Here is an 18,345-nt window from a genome sequence, read left to right on the forward strand (position 1 = left end):
AGGGAAGGTATGCTGGTCATTCTTTGTCTGCTTTTGCAGGGTTTAGTAACTGTTTGCATGCATTTTCCCAGTGGAGGTCTGTGAATGAGATCTTAAGGCAGTTGAGCAAACAAGGAGCTTAAAGAGCTTTGATGAGAAGTTACCAAGGAAGCACTTTTGGGACTACAGGCCAGACAAACCCTTCAAAGATTGTACGGAGCTCCCAGTGGCTTAAGGAATGATTCAGGTTTGTCAGTTTAATTGCAGTAGCAATTGTGGCATGGCTCCCTTTAGAAAGGGTGTGGGTGTGTAAGAGAAAGAAAACATCAGGGGTATGGAAGCAGGGAAGTCATCCTCGCAAACCTGTTCGTTACTCCTGGAGTTTTTTTTGTCTTTAGTTGCTGCTCTGCTGTTCATGCGCTCTCCTACATGCACATACATCCATGCTGGTCCTTCCTCTCCAGCTACAAGGTGATAGGATTTCCATAGGAGTGTTTCATAATTGTCCCTGTGTGTGTGTGGGTGATAATCAGACAAGGGATGTTATCTTCTAGTGCCATATTTGCCAAGGCTCTCCCTGAGAAAACCAGTAAGCAAGTACCCTGCTGACCCAACCTCTCATACACTGGTGATCGCAGAGTGGATAGCATGAGGATAAGGCAATCCCAGCTCTTTCTCCAAGCCCTTCCTAGCCAGATCTCCAGAAGATTTTCCTTAGAATAAGATAGCTGGCTTAGAGCAGAAGATTTAGTATTGCTGGAGTGCTCTTTGTTTGGAAGTGAATATTTCTGTTGAGCTTTTCCACGTGTGTGTGGAGTGGCTCTTCAAGATGTCATTTGTGGACATTTTTTGCTAGGGAAGAAGTTCTCCCAGAGCAGATTTCCAGCCATAGTCACGTGTCATACCAGTCAACATATAAAACTGGCGGATGTACCCAGAGCTGGCTGTTCAGGCAGATAACGGTAGGCCTGTATTGTCCCTGGTTAAGTGCCTGATTGCTGGGCAGGTCTGTGTCACCTGGCATTCCTGGTTTTGATTCTTGGTTGGCACCATCTGCAGAGGTGTCCAGGCTGCTTGTGGAGGCTAAGAACCATGGACTGGGAAAGTGAGCATCTCAGCTCTGTGCTGGAGGAGGCTGGCTGTGACTTGGATTAAGGCTGTATATCTCTCTCCTAGGTGAAATCTGTTTGGGACTTCTCCGAGCCAGGCTCCCCACATTTTGTTGGGCAACTTCTTTCAGGGATGAGTATGTTGGGTTTTTGGAATACTTACGTGACACATAGGTGTTTGAAAGAGTGCTGTTATAGACCAGGCTCTGCTACACTGCCTTGTAAGGTATGTGTTGACAGTTTTGGTCAACATTTTTCAGGGACAGTCTGTGATGTGCAGCTGTCCAGACTGCCTCTGGTGTGCCCTGTGGGGAGGAACCAGTTGGATCCTTGACTTTCCATCTGCCTTCCAGTTGGGGTACTCTCAGAATGTCTCTGACTGTGTATGGTCAAGGAATTCCGCCTGAACATGCTGGGAGCATGCTAACAGGGTAGTGGAAATGCAGCCACGCTTAGCAGGACATGACTGCTGTTAGCTCACTGGTCCTAGCGAACACCACTCTGCTACCCTGCAGTTACTCTTCAGTGCAGTCTGCCTGCTGTCCGAAATATGCTGTTGGATGAGTGAACTGATTAATTACTTTGGAGGAGCTGTAACACTGCCTCTTAACCCTGCAAATTCTGCATGCAGGAAGGGGATCCCCTTCTGAATTCTCTGTCAGCTGAGCCCCATATACAGGGTGAGACCACTGGTCCCTAAGACTTCAATATGCCTCCATTTTCAAATGGGCTCCGGGAGTACCTGCTGCAGTAAGTCAAAAGGATGGATGAAGAGGGGGAAGAAAACCTGCTGTTATTTTTGGTGTGACATAAAGCTCTTTCTTACCACCTTTTGGTAAGGGAGAACACCGTGTAGATCTGGAAATAGAAATAAAATTAGTTTAAATTGTATTACATTAAAATAACATGTTTGTCAATAATAATATTTTGATCTAGCATCTGATACTGAGCCAATTGGAAGTTTATCTTTTAGGAAGAAGTCTTACCTCAGCATTTCTCCCGTTCCTATTACTTTTTTTTTTCAGTGGGAAAATTTTCTGAATTCTAGGTTTTTTTGAGAGATATAGAAGACGTTTCTTACCCATGCACTCCACACAAAAGTACTAGTGTGTTGTCAAAGTCATATGAAGATTGTTCATCCCAATGAAGCAACTATGAGATACCATACTTTTCACATGACTCTAGATATGGAGGAATTCCATGGTGGCCAAGCAATACAGCATTTCTCAACCTTTGGGGCAAGGGAATTTTTTAAGGTGTTTCCTATTTTTCTCTCAGTAATAGACCTTCATTTGTTTGAACTTTAATAGTTGGGATAGAAAAGGACAACAGGCTACATCCCATTTTTCAACTTAGGGAACTTATCTGGAATTACTGCTTGTACATTTTATGTGATGTTTAGATTGTTAAAGAACAAAGTGATTAAATTACATTATTTGGATCCTCTGAAGTTTTTCTAAAGATCTGAGTATTGTTTGGTTTCAGTACACTTGCTTTAGTGTGTTCGTTAGGACTCTTCATAAACAAAACACAAACATTATCTTTATTACTCACAGTGCTGTTGCATACTTGTGGTTTAGGTTTTGCCAACTATTTGCAATGTATAGCCACAGACTCTGTCTGGGTGGCGTAAACAAAAACAAACTCTTTCTATTCCTATCAGGACTTGTTTTTTTCAATTAGGTGCAGTAGTGTATCATTAGGTAGAGAGGGAAGAGTACGCCTGTGTGTGTGACTCTCCTTTTGTGTGAAGTGGCAAAAAACCACATCAGAATAGATTTACATGCATCTTATTTGCCATAAGCACCCACAGCATGATTAATGCTCTACAAGAGAGACAGACAACACCATCTCAGCCCCAAGAAGCTTACAGTCTAACACTGATAAGACTTGCCTTGTAATTGAGGAGGTGTGAAATTAATTTTGTGTTTATTAGTATCGTGACCCTCCTCTGGATGTAATTCTGGGGTGCAGAAGTCATTGTACGCATATGAATTAGCCTGCAGTGGCTTCACTTATCCATGCAAATCAAATGCCTCCTGTTAGCTGTGTATAAGGTACAAGATCAGAATTGTCTCTCTTCCGTGTTAAGACCTCTCCTGGAACATGCCTTAAAACAAATTTCAAATAACAGGTTTCAGGAATCACAGGTTAATTTAAATGCTGACCTGTGCATCCATTCCAAACTCACCAAAAAACATAGTCCTAGACTCCTTTTTCAAGTAAACAGAGCAGTGGAAAAAAGAAATGAATTGCCATGGAGGGCAAGCAATAGTGTGTACCCAAGGCTGTACTGTGCCTTATGAGTTTTGTAGGGAAAAAGCTCTATATTTTATTACGAGTTTAGTGATGTATAATGTTCTTGACTACAACTGCAATTTCCTCAGTCATCCACACACCCTCCCAACCTTCCTGTAGTTTTCCTTATAGGATCAGAAAAACAAAATATACAATCATGGAGAAATATATGAACTTTGTTTTTGATCATGTTCCCATCCCCTGCTTCAAATTTTATTTGCAAATGTTGGCATTTTCAAATGGAATTTCCCATCAGTTTTTCTTGAACAGTTTCAGCAGTTCTAGAAACGTACAGGATGTGTGACTTTTTGAAAGCAAAGCAGAATTTCAGTTTTCAGTAGGTACTTTCAGAAATATCTCAAGCCATTGAAGTAAATAAGTATTAGTAATGTATGTACTAAACAATAAAGCCATTGAGTTTACAGGATGTGTTCTACCAAAATCAGTGGTGTTTAGATAAATCCCTAATGACATTGCCAAGTGCATAAGTATATTTTTTTCTGTACTTGGATAAAAATTACTCTTTGCCCTTGATCTGTTTTTGTAGCCAAAGCAGCTAAATAGCAGGCTCCCTTTTGAATTTGAGAAAATGAGACAATTGAGAAAAGCTGGTAGGAAAGACACTTCCTAGCAACTAGTATAAAGCCTCATAGCGAAAATATACAAAATTATATTATTTATAATAATAATATTACTCAAATCATGATTAGTATCTGGGACTGGGGTGTGAGAGCTTTCTGCTTAGCAGCTGGGAATGTTACTGTTCTGAGCTATATTGATACAGAGTGATTTTTTGCCAAAGAAAAGTGTTCTTTTCCTTTCTGAAGCTATCTAACACCTTCAAGAAAGGGCAGCTATTTGCTATGGAAAGCTGGGAATTAACTTTACCAAGCAGCATATATTGTCTGGAGGACAGTTGTATACCAAAATAAGGAGGAGGAGCATTTGAGGAGTTTGGATTAGTGGTTAGGAAATTATTTAACCAGAAATGTTAAAAAAAAAAAAAAAAACAAAACAAAACAAAAACAAACAAAAAAACCCCAAACCCAAAAAACACCACCTGTGGTAATCTGTACTGTTGTGTTATAAATAAAGATGACCACAGATATGGTAAAGATACTGGTTTGTCCTTCAATGAGAGATACTCAGCATCTTCTCTGACCGACTTGTGGCAACTTGCATTTTATTTCTACTTGGAGCTTATCCTTCATTGCAAGTAAAAGCTATAATTAGGGATCATCAGTGATTTTTGTCCTGAGAAAAGTGGGGGAGAATTGATCTTTCTTGAGACTGTGAATATAAAGAAAAATTTCTTACATGCTTATAATACCACCACACCAGTAAGCAGTCTCAAAATACCAGTGGCTACAGAGTGGCACTGATCTCTTTGCATCAGATTTTCTATTGCTAGTTTTTGAGGGATTTAAAAGGTTTGATGGAGATTTTCTGTTGCTGTGTTTTACAGAGTGATTCAGGTGAATGCTGTTGTCTAATAATTCTTCAGTCACGGGTGATTTATTGCAAAGCGGTCCCAAGTTACTGTGTTCCACTTACATCCCACGTGTGAGGTAAGACTGTGAGGTGCTTTTAAGGCTGTGATAATTTGCATGAGACATGTTCAAATATGCCTCTCACCAAGCACTGATAAGTTGGCTGGGTTTTCGTACTACCTGGCAACTGATGGAGGCTTAGATGAAATTGGGTACTAAGTAATACTGAAAAAAGGGAGGGACAGCTTCCACCAGGTAGCAAGGAAGTTGTCTGGCCAGCAAACTTAATGTTTGAGATGGTCAAAGGGGACCTTCCAGCAGGAGAGTTGAGGGAACTCTAAGCTGTTGGCCATGAAAATTTGACCACCTGTGGGAAGATCGTCTGTCCACCAGGTCTCCATAGCACCCATTTAGTTTCAGTTTTTAAGTGATAGATCAACTGTTCTGAAGACTGCTAGGAGATGTCAGCAGGAATGAAGTTGGCTTGCATGTTGGCTTGAACATCAATGGGGTGGCATCAGCTGGCAGTGGGCAGGAGCCCCAGCCACCGCTTCTGCCAGAGCTTGTGACCTCTGGCTGGTGTAAGAGCAGGGTGAGGGTTAGACCTGGCTTCAGAGCGGGTGTTGGCTCCCTGTTCACAGCCCAGTTTGAATGGGGATTGTAAAACACACACACGCACATATTACTCCTCTCGGGCCTTGGCTCAGGTTACCCAAGAGATCTTCCATTTTCTTCCTTCCCCCACATACGCCACTGGAAAGTCACAGCAGCTGCTCTTCCACAGAGGTTTTCTGTCTATTTGGGAATCATGGCTCGTGGTTCAGCTCACTTCCCAAACATGCTGTATACCAGCCCCTTCTGCAGAGATTTTTGCTGGGCACGTGCAAGAGAATTACTGTGGGAAAGATCTGGAGTTGTTTAGGGGGAGGAATTGATTCCAAATGATGTCTTGCTGTAGCTTCATTGTATTATTCAGACAATGAATTAAGCACCGTTTTCTCCATGCTAGGAACTTGAAGGCAAAGACTCAATACCTTTTCAGTTATCAAAATCAGTGTTTTCTTACCTAGTACAAAAATACATATGTCCTTGGCTATCTATCTAGCTAATAATTAATGTGTGGTTTTCTTTCCAAATATCTATGTTGGCCTCTTTAGAAAGAGGTTTTATGTTCTGAGCCCTTTACAGGTTTCCCAGTACCACATACTTAAACGGCTGTTCCAAAGTGCAAAAAATCCAGTGTAACACACACTTTTCCACAACTTTATCTCACCTTTACAGGAAAAGACAAAGGGATATCCACTGTTTTTCTGTTTGCATTTTTCATTAAATAAGTTGTCTTTATTAGAATGCCTAACAAAGTGTCTGTGCTAAAGAGGTAAAGCATGTACTCTGTGGACTTTTATCCTCAAGATAGCCCTGACTGATGAGATTACATGTGGTTTAATATCTACTTTTCATTATTAGCAGCAGTTCTTTTGCCACTGGAGCAAAAGGGCATCTAACAGATTAAGCAAGATTTTGCTGAAAGATGCTAATCTTTTGCTGTTACAATAGGGAAAAATTAACAGGAAGATGAAAGTAATTGAAAGGTTTTAATTCCTGAGAATTTTTTAAATGGATTATATTGATTAACAAAATTGCTGCATCTTACAGCAGAAACTTTTTCGAAGAAGGCAGTAATTGTAATTAATTTTTAGTCTGTGCCACATATTTGATGATAGCTCTGATTCATGCTATTATATTCTCTCTTCCTTCACCCACAGCAAAACAAATTTAATTTGATTCATACCCTTAAGGAAAAAAAAAAGAAAAAAACCATGCAAAATTACTCACATGGTTATGATTCAGCTCTTGGCATAAAACCCTGTCCTCCTCCATCCTCCCCTTCTCCCACCCAAACCACCCCCACCCTCACCCACTGTATATTTATGTCACTGTAGTCTGAAAAAGTTGAGTAGCTCTTTAAAAACAGAGCAAATGAAATCCTTCTTCAAGCTGCTTACTTATGTTGATACGAGTCTAATAAGACTTCCTTTTCACAAGTGGTATGGAGGCAGCAGCAGCACTCCGTTTTTCATGTTACTTTAACAGACAGCAGTACTGTATTGGGCTTGAAACGTGATTGCTTTTAGCAGTTTAGCAAAGCCTACAGCAAGCGATGCTAAAATTGCTCAAGTTCTTGTATTTCTAAGTCTGTCTTTCCAAAAAAAAAGACCTTTGAGGAAACCATATATGGAGATTCTTGTTGAAATGGAGTACCATAAGAGCTTACCTTGGTATTATTTTTGTCTTTTTCTTAAGTAGTGTTAGACCATTTTTAGACCATAACAAGCTTTTCCCCAAGAAGAGATTAAAGCTGCACTGCTTTCATTTCACAAATGTATAGCAGTGTGTCCTGTTTTCTACAGTTTGTGTCGGATACCTCTTTGTATGGGCGATGGCAGTCTTCTGGCTTCACCTGCTGCTGGAAGTATAAATGTTATGGTTCTGCTTGCCATTGTATCTGACAAGCCATGGTTCCTCAGAGCCAAGGGCTCAAGTTCTGTGATCAGACACTAGAAGCATTCAGAGGAGATTTTTTATACATGAGAAAGAGATGTTTACGGAGATCTGGTATGTAGAGGTGATGCAGTCCAGCAATCCCAGTGGAAATTAGGAGCTCAGTGCCTCTGAAAGCTGGCACGTGTGTTTATGTATAGGACACTGAGCACAGAGGACTTCATGCACACTGATGCTAAGAATCAGTCACATAGGTACCCCAAGTTGCCTAAGTTGGTGGAAAAGTGTATTTTTAGCCAAGTATGCTCACACAGCCCTTCCACTCTTACTAAAAGACACAAATAGGTGATACTTTAGGATAGATATTAAAGGGGATTTAGAAAAAAAGGGGGGGGGGACGACGACAGGGGGGATGTTCTTGGAGCCTAAGATCACTTGTTTACGCGGAAGATACTAATTTAGTAACTTTCTAGTTGAATGATGTATCTTTCATTAGCTCTGTGCTTACAATCTTTACTTTTTCAGTAAAGGCATGAGATACGCCAAGGAAAAGGGGATCTACAGCAGGGAAAAGAGGAAATTAATTTCTTCCTCTCCTCCCTAACATCCCCTGCTTCTGTATAGGTACTGTAAGGAGGATATATACACACAGGTCCGTGGTCTGTGACTATGCAGCTAGTTCACACATCCCAGTGGTGCTGGGTGCTTCCCTGTGGGCTGGGTTCCTCCCCTCTGGCAAAGGAGGGCCTTCAGTGTAATTAGCATTAAGGATGGTGTCAGTTTACTGTGAGGCTCACTCCCTTCCTCAGGGAAGCATGAAGGATGGAGCATCTGCTCTTTTCCCCAGTCCAGAGGTGACTTGCATATTTTTGAGCCCTGGTCACAAAGTACTGTTATGAATAAACTTGACCTGGAGAGGGAACACTGGTCTGCCCGTGTGGTCTCTTTGTGGCCTTTTCCCGTCCTTCTCTTGCATCACTGGTTTATGCAAGATGGGAACTATCTAGCTTGGGCTGTCTACCTCCCTGAGGAACAGGAGTACCTAAGGTGTGGTAGGCGGTGGCCTTCGGCAGCACTGTGGGGTCCTGAAACCCCACCTGGATCAAGCCCTCTTGCTTGTGTCATCAGCTGGATGGTCCCTGTGTCCAAGACCAATGACGACCATCTTAAAAGGAATCAGGCAGTTCACCCCTTGCGTTTGGACCGAGACACAAAGGTGAGAAAGTCAAAAGGGAAAAATAGGGAAACTTCCTTATTGGGAGAGGAGAATTGCTGACTACAGCAGGAAACAGGCTCTGATGGAACAATAAAGAAAAATAGGTCTCCTGAGGAAATGGTCAACAGAGAAAAATGTAGGCAAATACGCTGCTCAACTTTGTCTGTGAGGTGCACAGAGTAGGGTGAAGAGAAGCCTTCCCTTTCACATTCCTCATTCTCTCCCTTCCTGCTCTAACTGGGTTTCTGTGTTAAAATGAAGTACCCCTCTCCCAGAAAGTACAACAGGCAGAATCCAGCTGAACTTCAGTCATGCTTGCATAGCCAAGTTGCTGAAATTAGACAATTGTTGCCAGCATTCAGTGATGCACCTTTCTGCATTCCTTTTCTGCAGCAGGACAAAGGTCTCAGCCTCTAACCCAAATCCCTCTAACAAAAGCTGAAATACTATCACCATAAAATACACTGACTCTACCAGAGAAGTCTTTCTTAACAAGGTCAACAATGAAAGAACATCTTACCCCATTAGACACCAGCTGGTATCATTTTTTAATGTTATGTTTTAGCCACATAGAAGGTGACTACAGATCATCCAGCTCGGTACAAGGTTGGAATGAGATGTGCAGCACACTCCCAGAGTTGCAGCATGGGACAAGGAGCCAAGAGCTCCTTAGGTGCTGCTCAGTTCCTGATGGAAACTTCTCTGATGTTGGTCAAGACATTTTAAGTATTCCTGGCCTCTCCTTTTCTCATTTTCTAATGGAGACTAGAGTCTACCATTTCACAGGGATATTATGAGGATTTTACCTTAAAATGTACTTCTGAAGTATTTATAATGGTTAATCAGCTTTTCCATTATGGAGTACTTACGTTATTTGGCTGGCTTCAGCCACACGAATTCACACAAATGCTATACATAGAATACTTTGGTGGAATATTTTGTGTTTGGCTCATCTGAGTCACGGTTTCCATTCAAAAAGATCAGTGAAGTAATTTGATTGTTTTAATCTAAATTATTTTCATAAAGAACCTCATAGTAAATGCTTAGGGAAGAGCTGAGAGCTGCAGCGTGATAAAATCATTAGGCTTAAATATCTCATCAGAGTCAAAGGCAGATACAACTGCTGTCTACCAGCAAGCTGCAGAATGGAAGAACGGAGGCATTTGTGGTATAGCACAGGAAAAGGAGAAGCACTGTTTTAGCAAAGAGAGGACAATGCTGATGATTTGATGTTGTGCCAGCAAGCTGGCCCTGAAAAAGTTTAAGATGGAAATTTTGAAAAAAAGGGTCCAACTATCAGAAGCGACTTCTGGAACAACCTTCCAATGGCAGGAGCTGAGGAGGAGCTGCAGCTTTTTGAAGATGGAGATACAGACACGTGCAAAAAGTCATCAGAGAGGTGTTGGCTGGTTTGCTTTCCAGTTCCTAATTTCTTCAGCTGTGCCTGTTGTCCTAGTCTCTTCTTCAATTCAGTTATCTATTATTAAACTTCCAGTAAGAGTGGGCAGTTTGTCTCTCATTTTTTATGTTAATAGAAAACCCGTGGCTGTTTTGAGAGAGATTTATTCACTGTCCCTCAAGAAGATGGAACAGGTAACTCTCCATAAGCTAATCTATCTGTTACTTACACTTACTAGCTTAATGCTCATGACAGGATAAAGACTAAAATTTTTAAGTATTCTGATATCTTTATTCTAATCAAATCACTTTAATCAAAGATAAAAAATACCACCTAAAGGTTAAAATGTAGGATCTTTTTCTTAAAAAATATTGGAATAGATGAAAAAATGGTACCAAGTCTATGCACAAAGAATGATATGTGAGTGTGAAATTTTTATTAGGTCATCTGCCTTTAGTTAAATATAACATTTTTTTGTTATCCTCATACTATTCTAGGATAGGATGTTTTTGTCATTTTATGGTTTCATTGGGCTATGGAATATTCCAAACAATTTGAAGATGTGGTGAGATTAGTTTTCCCTTGGGTTTGACCTCAGTAAACTTATCTTGCGGTAAAACTAGACTTCTTTGTCTTTATTGTGTTTATTACCTCAGGACAGTTGTTGTGTTTAATGAACATAATGTGAAGCGGGGGAAGGAGAGGATTGGGTGTTTTCTCTTCTGCTGGGCTTTTTTTCCCCTACCCCCGAGAGCAGCTTTGAGTCATTACTCCAAGAGGTCCTACTCCCCGTAGCTAAAGAGGGCTGTTGTTCTGTGGAACTGGAGGGTGGGGGAGAGGTGATTTGAGTCATCTCGCCTGGTTTGTCCTGGCATACATTTCCTGCCCATAAATCGGGATTGGCAGGGCTCGCCGGTGGCAGGCGGCCTGGCCGCTGTGCCGGTTGTACCCCGGCGGTGTCGGTGGCCGTACACAGTCCGCTAGGGTGGGGAGGCGGAGGCGAAGGACAGCACAGGCGGGTGCTGGGAGGTGTTGGGCTGTGTTCCTTGAGGGTTTGTGGGCAGGTAAGGCTTTTCAGCATTGCTTGTAAGTGAGAGCCTGGTCCTTTATGTGCCGTTCATCTCTTCTCGCAGCAATTCCTCAAAATAAGAACGTGGAGCATGTGTGAGCATGGGCGCGTTTTTCTTGCGGGAGGCTTTTCTGGCACGAGGAGCTGGTAATTGCTGGTTTTTCAACGCCTTGCAATAATTCCCTTTCTCAGCGACTCGCATGATCTGCTGCACACAAAAGTTTTTTCAGAGCGGTGCCGGCACACCGGTCCCCGCCAGCCTTTGCTCTGCGAGCCATTTCTACCTTACACTCGAAAATATCTGCGTATGTTTAACAAACAGGGCTCCTTTCCGCGGTGAGGTGGAGGGTGCCGGTTCTCGCTTTCCCCCTGGCCGTCCAGCGCCTCGGCAGGGGGAAGAGGGAGGCGATGGCCGTGTAAACGCAGCCTCGGGGGCGAGGATTAGCGTCCTGTGCGCCAGACATTCCTCCCGCGGAGCCGCTGGCCGGCGCTGAATGCGGCCGTGTCTGTGTGAGGCGAGGGAGTTTCCTGCTTTAAATCACCAGCAGGCTCCGGCTGGGCGTTCCCGCTCCCGCTCGCTGCCCTTTTTTCCTTCCCCCTCAATGAGTGTCCTTTGTGTAACCCCGCTAATTCAGAAAATTCTCCGCGGTAATTGGAACTGCCCCGTCACGTGGCTGCCGCCCGCCGATTGGCCGCCCTTAATTGGCGGGTCGCTATAAGAGCGGCGTGCGGCGGCGGCGGGCGCGCAGCGCTGTTCGGTTCTCAGGTTGGCCCCGCTCCTGCTGCCGGGGCGGGCGGTGGGCTTCGGGCGCCGCTGCCGCCGCTTCGGCGGTGCGGCCGGCTGGGCTTCGGGCTGGCGGGGCCGCCTGTCATCAGGGAGCGCCGCTGGGCTCAGCACGGGTGAGTGTGGCGCGGCTCCGGGGGAGCGGCCGGCTCGCGGCGGCGCGGCCGGGCTGGGCTCTGTGGCGCGGCCGTGCGCTCCCGCTGCACCGCGCCGGGGGCGGGCGCGGGCTGGGGGGCAGCGCGCCTGGGGGGCAGCGCGCCTGGGGGCCGGGGGGATGCCAGAGTTTTCCCTAACCACCACCACCACCCACCCCCCCCGTTTGCGCGGAGGGGGAAGTTTCTGAGCTGTTTCTCGGAACCCTGCCGGGGTAAAAGTAGCTCCAGCACGTGTGGCCGCCACTTCCTCGTCGCCGTCAGCCCCGTTCTCCTTCCCTCGAGGTGCGAGCGCGGCGCGCAGGTGGGAGCCGGGGAGGGGGCGGGGCGCAGGCAGCGCGGGGGTCCTTCGGCCGTTGCTTTTCGTACGTGGAAACTCAAGTGACTTAAAATCACTAGCTAGGCGAAACCGCTTGCTTTCTGCATGTTAAAACTAGATGTAGCTGCCCACGTGCCTGTTACTTAAGGTCCTCTAAGTATTTAGAAAAAAAAAAGTAATATAGTCTAGAGACGTTATTTTCTTCAAGGTATAGAAATCTAGGGAGGGCGCTGTATATATCATTATTCAGAATGTTGGTTTTCACTAGACTTGAAGAAACCAAGTTACAGTGTGGACGTTTCTTTCCATTCCACTGCAATAGGGCCCATCAGTTGGCACAGGGAAAGCTGCCTGCGAGTCAGATGGGAAGCCGTGCCTGTAATAGATGGCTGACCTCCCCTGTTCATCGATAAAGAGCGGCTATATTATGTGGAAACTCACTCTGTTTCAAATCTGCTGTTAACTTTGAGCTTTATTTGTACTTTCTTTTTTGAACTGCAACTTCTTCAAGATGCATTTAGTAAGCACTTTGGTTGCAGGTTAAAAGGTGTCACCTAGAGTACGCACTTCTCAGTTGTCTTGGTGCATAAAACACTGGTGGTCTTATTTTTAAATCTCTTGCTTTCATCTGCCTATTCCCCATATGAAGATTTTTTTTTTTTTGTGGAAAGGAGAAAAAGCAGCTACTGTTGAGATTGCATTTCTGTCTTAATTGTTCAAAGGCCTTTCTCTCTTTCCTAATACAATTTTCGGAAGCTCTTTGAACAATGCTGTACATAAAAATAGAGCTCAAGGTTGTTGTGTAGCTAAATTTATTGCAAAAACGAGTAGGAAATGTCTAATAAGAAGCAATAAAAAGGATAGATTTTGAGATAAGCATGTCTTCTGGAGGTGCTATGCCTTTGCAAATAGGGGAGAGCATAACCTAATTTCTGATATCAGAGTCTCCTTCTTGGCTCAGGTGTGGCTGGATGCCACCTAAGGAGAAGACTGTTTTAAGGCTTGAGCAAACAGCTCTGAGGTTCTGTGTTTGTGGTGGGGCTGGGGAGCAGCTCCCTCCCTGCAGCTGGGTACGTTTTTACTTATAGATTTACCAATTAAAATTCCAGAGGAAGAATTCATAAGGTTAGCATTCTTGCTAGAGGTCCCCCAGCACCCTTCCCCCCACTCTCCTCAAAATAAAAAGCATGTACTACTCTGCTTAAACAGTCAAAGCTTGAAAAAAATGTAACTGTAGTCGATGTGTTGTCTATTAATAAAATGATTGGGCACCTCCCACTGGGTTTCACTCACCTGTTTTGAAATGCTTGTATGAGGTGGAGGCTGACTGATTTAAGTGTAAACTGAAATTTCAGGAATTAAATAAACATGTTCCAGTCTAATTCTGTTTAGATCATGTCTGTTACTTGTATTTTGGTTTGTGTCATACTGTTGACTGTTCCAGTTTATTCATTAAAAAACCCTTACGTTTTGTAGTATATGATCTCATGCAAAACCACATTTTATGCTTATTCTGTTAGTATGTTTTTGCTGTCTGATTTTTTTAACATATGCAATGAAAATATTTGTTCTAAAAAGAACGCTTGGAAGTACAAAATGCTGGGAGGGGGAAAAAATCAGAAATTTAAACTGCCATGTATCATAATGACTGTGTTTTATTCATTATTGCAAGTGGTGGTGCTTAACTGATGTACAGAAGGGCAGACATGAGAAATGCATAAAACTAGCACTTTTTTCTATGGTGACAGTGGTAGTGTGTCATTTAGCACCTTAGATGCTGAAAGGGTTATGTGGTTGGTTCGCTTCTGTCCCAGGTTTATTCAATCGTTCGGTAGCACTTCAGCAGTGGATGGATTCTGTAAAATATTTTGGTTGTATGGAGATGCTTGCCTGTGTGATAAAACAGCACTGCATGGTGTGACCCAGAATTGTCAGATAACGGCAAATTCTGGACTCCTTATTAATTTTGGTGTTCTAAGACAATGTGCTGGTGCATGTCATGCTTCTTTCATGTTTCACACATAACACACCCACCTCCTGGATCCAGATAGATTTTTCTGAACAAATGGGTTTTCAAGTGAGGGAGATAAGAAATAATGGCTACAATGACCTATGGAAACTTCCAATGCATGTGGTGTGCCCCCACCCCCATAGCCTCTTGAACTGGTTAGATTACATGGGTCATTTCGATGCCTGAATAGATTATTTTTTTTCTCTCCCCTAAAATGTGGCAGTAGGGGATTGCTTTTGCTGGTACGATGGTTCACCACCTCTTAGAACATTACTAGTTTGCCCACTCGGGAATTGTTTTTTGGGTTAGTTGTTACACCTCTAGATAGCCTTAACTTAGGGAAAGGTTTTAATAGGCAAGGATACTTGCTTCCAGTATCTGAAGATGTTACATTTATTATATAATAAAGGGAAGGAGGAGTTCCCTTTTAGTTTACTGATCTTGACTGCAGTTCTTTGAGCAGTAAGGGGTTTTTTCCCCTTTATGCTCTAACTGTGCTGAGGTTTGAAAACTGGATTCTTTGTGTGAGCCATTCTATATCAAAGCAGAGACACTTTGTTCATCCATCTGACTTTAGTACAGATCGTTCTTGTGTACCTGTTGGAAATGCAGCATAATGTGACTGCAGTAGTTTTCTTGGGGGGTGATCATGTTGCTATGCCTGATTTGATTTGTTCTTAAAACTTCCTTCTCACAGCAGGAGCTGAAAAGTTGAGCTGATGTTATTTGTTTCCCCTTTCTGACAAATCCCAAGGAAACACCTTTGAAAATACATGCGTATGAGACAGAGCGCTTGTATAGGCTTGTGGTAGGCTGTTAATATTGCTTTAAATATCTTACTGAAAGTTCTCAGCACCAAAGAAGTTAAACCTCAGCTGCTGGATGGGCAGGCTGAGGTGGAGTATATATCTAAATAATCCTGTCTCCTACGCAGATGATAAACGTAGTGATAGTGGCATCAGTTCACAATGCCAAATCATCATCATCATCAATTCATTTCTGTGACTGTGTTGTATTTCTTATAAAGGCTGATGAGCAGTAAAGATTTAAGTGATTTACTGGTACAAGTAGCTTATCTTAGAATTTTAGCAGTCACAGGACAGAATCTGCTTTTTATGGCTTGGATAGATGAAGCAAGCTTTAAGAATCAATTGACTCAAACCTTGAAGAGTTACTGCATGGCTTTGATGATGGTGTGATGACCTACAAATAGGTGTGAAAATGAAAGAACTATATAGTGCATAAGAGGTTCTCTGGGCCATCATCCTTGCCAAAGGTTTAGGCTAACTGTTTTTAAGCAAATCCTGATGGCTCTATTTCTGACCTCTTCTTGCAGATAACCGGCATGGGCATACTGTACAATCCCTGCAGAAACGCTTGCCCAACAATAAAGGTGCTGCCTAACCTGACTACTCCTAGTGATAAATTTGAACTGCAGCTATTTACTGAAGAACAGCTAAGACCTCCTTTTCAAGCTGATATGCTTGTGCGCTGTTATATCCCCCCGCTGTCTCAAAGAATCAGATTATCTTGTTCCTTAAATAGGGATTGGGGAAGGTTGGACTGGGTATGGTTCACAGGAGAGCACTGTCTGTAATCTTGTAGAAATTTTTCTGTTTCTAATGAGTCTGGGTTTTTTTAAAGGTGAAAATTTTCATCTTTGACTATAGTGTATGATAGCTGGATAACAAGCATCTAAGTTCAGGGAAGAAGCTGTAGCTGTTCTCCTGGAGTATATTGCATTGGCACAGCTTATGCTATATGTTATAAGATGGGGTACTGAACCAGGGAAACTGTCTGACAGAATTACTGCCCAGAAACACTGAGCAGGCAGTATATATTTCTCAAATGGAAATACTTGCCTACTTTGTGTACCCCTGCTCAGATTCTTCCCTACTCATAAAATTGGCTTTATTTCTCTGTTAGAGCACATGATGGTTGATCTGTTCTAATGTGCACTCAAGAAATAAAGTAAGTTTTCTCAGCCAGAGTAGTTCTATTGCAGGTATTGCTGCTCCGTTACTGATCACACTCAGAAGCCATGTTTTTACCTTAGTGTCATGTGCATATAACTTAAAATATTTGGTTTTGCCCTGATAGCCAGCCATGGCTTACTTACTTACTTACATAACTTACTAGTGCGTGCATCCATGTTGATAATTTATGGCTGTCTCCAAAGATCTCTGTAGAGAAGGGAGGAAAAAAATTAATCCCTCTGTTTTGAATATATGAATGATTATTTGTGTTACAGCAATACAAGCTTGCGTTTAGCACTAGGCAGTGATGCTGCTCTCCCAGTTAATCTGCAGACTTTGAGTTATTCTCTACATAAGTTAGTCAACAGCTTGAAAAAAAATTGTTGGCCTTCTAATGCCTATTTTAAAGTCTGTTTTTACAATAACTATGCCTAATACACTGTATCTTTCTGCAGACTTTTGGGGTCCTTCTTGCACATTAGCTTGTGCTATTGAAAAGTTATGCTCTGTAGTTATTATGTGATGAGATTTATCTGTTTCCTAATCATCTTGAACCAGATGTTTCACTTTTCTTCACCATCAGAAATACCTACTATAAATAGGTGCATGGTGTTGTGCAGTTTTGTAACTGTCTTGGTCATGGTGAAACTGCATGTTTATAAATCGGTGCTCATTTTAAGAGCAACATCTGGTCTAAATTTTGCAGCCAGCTGCTCACACCTTAAGGAAAACATCACAGGTCTTGTAAAATACAAATAATTATTCACTAATCTTTTGCTGTCCTTGCCTAACAAGTGTGTGGTTGGTCAATAAACATTAGATGGTTTCTGCTAGCAAATGTTGTCTTATCTTCACTGAAAATACTTGGGAGTAGTTGTGTTTGAGGGGCCTGTGTTGCTTTGTCATCTGAATTGGGGGGGGGGGGGGGGGCAGACATTAAACAAACACCTGAATAATGCCATTGAAAATATTTTAAAAAGACTTCACTTTGTAATGTTTGTATACAACCTGACTTCAAATTCTGGGCTTAGTTAAAAGGTATGACATTGTGATAAGGAAGGTTCAGCATTTGGAAGTGTGCTTTACAGGGCGGGATTTGAACGCTTTGAATGGGAGATGATTGTGTGACTATGAACATATGATAATAGTCCTGGTTTTGTATAAAACCAGGAGATATTTGCAAATACCCACCTGCAAGGGGAGGCTAGTAAACTCGCAGAAAAATGAAAAATTCAGGAATATCATGAGATAGGATGTTTGACCATCCTGATTGTTTCAGAAGGCATCTAGAGAAATTAGAATTGAAAATTTTGTCTTTTTTTGAGCTGCTTCCTTAAATTAGGTAGCATGCTGGAGGATTAAGCTTTCGGGCAAATCCTGTGAGTTGGAAAAGTTCTGACCAAATTCACTAGTTAGTAAGATGACAGCCTTTGCATGGGGGAAATAGTCATGCAGCATCAACAAATATTTAACTCTTCAAACCTATGGCCTTAGCTAAGCTTATGAATGAATTCATGAGGTGTAATATGTTGATACTTGTCCTTAATGCCTGTTTGTAGTACCACCAATCACTTACCAGTGCATAATTATTTCTAAATCATTTGAATGTCTCTTCAAAAGTTTCAGGGTATTTCCTTAGGTGCTTGATAAAGCACTGACCTCTCTAAATGAGAGTAACTATTCTGATGGATACTGTTTGTGCTTTGAGTATGTGTGCTAGTAGCAATCAGTTTGCACTGTGGTTACTAATGAGCCTCAAAAATGAAGTGTGCACTTGACATAGTCCCTAGCAAATGAAAAGAAATACTGAGATTATTGTCAATAATTGGTGCTTCCAATTTACCTCTAACAGCAGCAAAATCGGCCTTCAAGAAGCCAGCTCCCTAAATGTGCAGGTGTTTTATCAGACAAAATGACATGCGGGCAAAGTGATGCTCCTGGTGGGGTTTGGTGGGTGGCAGTTGAAGGAGGCATGCTGCAGCATGGGCTGCTGCAGCTGGGCCAGAGCCTGGCTGGGAGAGCTCTGCCCCTCCTCTGAAAT

The 18,345-nt window shown here is 42.6% G+C and overlaps 1 long non-coding RNA gene across 1 annotated transcript in view; it reads left to right on the forward strand.

Annotated features, from left to right (window-relative positions):
* The window catches only part of LOC308059507, a 198,428-nt gene that overhangs the window by 49,644 nt on the left and 130,439 nt on the right, over nucleotides 1–18,345 (forward strand). Inside the window, exon 4 of the long non-coding RNA XR_013926274.1 lies at nucleotides 4,852–11,962. This is a non-coding gene — a long non-coding RNA (uncharacterized lncRNA). The remainder of the gene's footprint in view (nucleotides 1–4,851; nucleotides 11,963–18,345) is intronic.

Source organism: Falco punctatus, assembly GCF_963210335.1.
Source record: "Falco punctatus genome assembly, chromosome: 2".
NCBI classification, from domain to species: domain Eukaryota; kingdom Metazoa; phylum Chordata; class Aves; order Falconiformes; family Falconidae; genus Falco; species Falco punctatus.